Source organism: Rhamphochromis sp. 'chilingali' (assembly GCF_963969265.1).
Source record: "Rhamphochromis sp. 'chilingali' genome assembly, chromosome: 2".
NCBI lineage: Eukaryota > Metazoa > Chordata > Actinopteri > Cichliformes > Cichlidae > Rhamphochromis > Rhamphochromis sp. 'chilingali'.
In genome coordinates, this window is record NC_137930.1 from 52,158,314 (window position 1) to 52,162,777 (window position 4,464).

Below are 4,464 nucleotides of genomic sequence, written 5' to 3' on the forward strand. Positions count from 1 at the left end.
GACATTTGAAAGCCCCAGTTTTCCACATGAGCCCAAAGCAGGCATTCAGCTTACTTACACATCAAAACAGCTCTGATGCAGAAAAATCCACTAAAGTTGGTAACTGGGACGTGGGAATGAACTGCCGGGCTATTAAGTAAAAATAAGTAATTTAATCTCAATAAATCTTTGAAACAATGAGTACTGAAATGTAATGTTAATATAATAATTTAAAAACAAACAAATAAATAAATTTTAAATATTAAATCATTGAAGAATTATGAATTAAGAATTAATAACTTCTCTACACATATGCTTTAAACTATTCTTCCTGCCATTGAGTTTAACGAGGGAGAAAACATACAGTTTAAAATGGATTATTCTTTGGGTGTGTGGGCAGAGGGGGTATTTTCACTGACAGGTGAGTGCGAACACCACCCATATTCCTCCATGTTGCAGATTAGCAGTGTGCCAGAGGGCGGAGACGCAAATGGGATCATTTCAAAGTGGGCTGTAACTACAAATCGCAGAGATAGTGGGCGCAATAGTAAATCTTGTCGATGGATAGAGAAAAAAATGTGACTCCGTCTGCCCCGCTGTGGAATGTAGCATTGTCTCTGATAAGAGCGACGTCTCGTTGTAAAGCCTGAACATGCCGTGGAGGCAGAGGCCTTGGAATCATTGCTGATCTAATCATGCTACACTTTGACTTTGCATGTGTGCCAAAAGAGCTAGAAAGGGAGGGAAAGTGCAAAAATCCCCCGTAAGAAGGTGTTATTTAGGATTTTTATTGCAGAAACACTTCCAAGGTGTTCAGAGAAGACTAAAATGTCTTATTATTATTTTACTGAAAGCTGCCAAAAGATCTTTAGTTTATTTTGCAGTTTCTTTTGGATTCAGGTCACATGAGCACTCCAACAAAGCTAAAATGGGAACTGCCATTCATGGTCAAAGCTAATAAATTACAGAAATAATTCAAATCCATCTCTAATCTGGAATAATAATAAAAGAAAAGCCAGCAATGTGTGTCATAATGTACTATCAGCCATGCCAAATATAGCTTACTAACCAGTGGTAACACAGAGTTCAAGGAAAATCTGGGGATAGAAAAGGTCTTACAAACTCTCAGCTCGCTGTGTTTATGAGAACCTTTCCTGAAACCCTGTCAAAATACCACCTGTAGTTCCAAAACCAGCCTGGAGCTATCGAAAATAACTTGCTGTTTTTCTTTGGACAATGTAAAAGACCACAGCTGTACAGATACTCAAAATGCAATCATATCTGGGTTAGTAGTTAAATTCCTGCATATTTTCCAACTTACACTGCTTGTTGGCTTTTTAGCAGCGAAAAGTAAAAAATGTTCAAAAAATTTCAAAGTTGGAAAGGTGTGAGAAGTTAGGTGTCTTTAAGAGCGTAATGTTTAGAAGCTAAATTAGAAGCCTAAAATAGTTTATCTTCACAAGACATGACAACTATTGCAAGATGCTGTCTTATGATATTCCTGATGAATCAATGTCATTAGTCAGTATTTACTTCTACTTTTGCCATACTTGTTGGCTTCTGTGGGAGACCTGGGTAAAAATAGAGCTTTTATTTATGTATTTCCTGCCAGGGTCTTTATGAGTGTAACCAAAACGCTGTTTCCTCCCTCACTGCTGATTTGTTTCCTCTTGATATGCACAATGTAAATTCTCAGGATGGGGATCAATGGTACTTGGCCACCTGAGGGCAATAACTCTAGAGCAAGTGGAAAACGTAGGGACTGAATAATTTTGTGGCAAAATCAGACCCAACGGAGGATTGTTAATTATGTAAACTCTGTATATTCACTGACAGACACATGTTGAGCTGGAGTTTTGTAGCACAACTCAAAGATTTGGGAACTAGAGCTCTTACATAGCAGAAAAACAGAACAGAAACTGATAGCTTAGAAAAGAAAAAGACTCTGTCTGGGACTTTGGTGCCAGTCCTGCAACATTTGTACAAAAAAGAAAGACTCAAAACATTAGAGCAGATAGCAGAGTTCCCCGTTGTCATAACCTTGTAAATTAAGACTGACAGCCAGCATAACAGCGACCTGAGCCTCACCACTCTCAAATGTTATCAAGGTCTCAACAGAAGCTCGGCCCTGTGATCTTTTCCACTTCCCTGTTTGCAGGTACGTTGACCCTGCCCTGACCTCGTAGACATTTGAGTAACCTTAGTTTACTTGTCGACTCAATAGGGCAAAAGGAACAGATGGGTCAAAGGTCAACCTGTACATTTCATGCTCTAATTTCGCCTTTACAGCAGAAGCCTCCAGGCCTGAAAAATGAAGCCAGTGAGGAAGTGACACAAACTGCAGTTTCTGTATTGGCCACACGAGGCTGGCCCTTAAAGACAGTCCTTCCACCTTAAGCTGTCCAACACTACAACAGAGAAACACCAGAGCAAGAGCAAAAATTCCTTTAATTTTAAATATGTTTATATTGTCTATTCTGTAAAATAGTCAGATTGTCTATTCTTATTAATGTACAGAATTCACCTGCTTGCTGCTACTACTGCACATTCACCTAATGTATATACTATATATATAATGTCCCCCCCCCCCATTTGTCAAGGAGCGTGTCAGGTTACATTTCACTGTGTGTTATACTTGTATAACTATGCATGTGAAAAATAAAGAAACTTGAACCTTGAAAAAAAGTGGTTTGGATCTCTAATACTTATTTTCATGTTCATGGCAATTTTACAGGCACGTTTTATTTTGTTCATTTATTCTTCATACAAAACAATCAGTGTCAGTGCGCTTAGCTTCTTCAAACAGTATAAGCTGCTCTTGGCTGCTCCCTTATTAGCAGTTGTTTTTTGGAAGTTGTTTTTTTTTTGTTTGTTTTTTTAATCCAGGAGGCCTTCTGACACAACTTCAAATGGGATTTCTGTCTCCAGATGGAATTGAACCAGTGGCCTTTCACTGACCAAGTAACTATGTAAAACTACACTGTGGAGCTACTGCCAACCAATAGATTTAAACAGTCTGTTCGCTTTGGCATGTCCCTTTTGAATACTAAGGTATAAAGTATATCAGGACTTCCTCTTTGATTTTATATCACATCCTGCTTATTGTTGGATGGACTAAACCACACAGATAGGTGCTTGGATGGATGCAAAGTCCTTGTATAACTCTTTATTTTTATTTTTTTAATAATATACAATAAAACTAGGATAAACACTTGTCAACCTAAACCTTTTTAGTTCAGTTTACTGCCTCCAAGGAATTACAGTAGGAGGGGGGAAATCAAGAACAGCACACAGATAGCATGGACATATGGACATAACCACCTCACAGCCTCTGGCGTTGCCTTGCCCTGGACACTTCCTGTTGGGCCACTCCTCTCCTTTAGTTGTGGGGGATGCTGGGTGTCAGTGGAGTCTAGCAGATCTGTACTTAGCACTAGGTGGCTTTGCTTAGTGTGACTGTGGTAGAGCTTAGACAAGAAGAAGTGAGTTTGATGTTATCAAAGGAACTGGTTGGTTGTGGTTAAGGTGGGTGTCTGGAACCAGGCGGCAGCCGGCCATCTTAACCCTCCTGCCATCCTTTAAAAAACTCACACCCATCACCCTAGGGACCATTCTCAGCCACGCCATAAAAAGACCATATATCCATATTTTATTCCACTTTAAATTAGCCAACCTTGTAAAACTACTTCTCCCTGAAATATTCATGTAAAGTTTTAATTATATTTTCGTTGTTTTAACCCTTCAAATCCCAGTGTTATTACATGAGCGCCCTGTGTTATAAGCCCCAAAAACCAAAAAACGAAACTAAATATTTCCACAAAAAAACAGTTGAAGTAATATGTGATTGTCATTATAAGTAGGCCTTTAGATGGACCAAAGATTGGCACCAACATACATTTTGACCTGCCATTATTTTTTTTGCATTTTTTTTGCAATTTAAAAATTAAAACTTCAAGGCCCTGAGTCTTCATTGACATCCAAGAAAAGAAGAAAAAATAAAATCATATGATGATAATTTGGGGTTGAAAAATAGCGTTTATAATGGAAGTCAATGGGCAGAAAATGGTCCCCAGGGTGATGGGTGTGGGGATTTCTGCTGCTCAGCCATTTTAGGCTGATTTAAGGAATTCACACTGGAATATTAACATTGACAGGTAAAAACTATCCTGTGGCAAGTTTGGTTATATTCCACTGAACACAGTGGAAATGGCAGCCATTTAACACATAGCAGTGGCACAAAAAGGTCCCAAGAAGGCAGGAAGGTTAATGACCTTCTGTCATCAGGTAATTGCTGCTTTGGCTTCTGATCAAGACTTGTGCATTCCAGGATCCAGCAGTCATGATCAAAGTTGTTCTAAACCTAGAAATAACTTAATCCTCTCCGTAGTAAAGACGGCCTGATGAAAAATGGTTGCTGGGTTTCACTTTGGATTGAAGTGAAGCTTTCAGAGCTGGGCCTTCTTTACTTTCTTTAGTGATACTCTG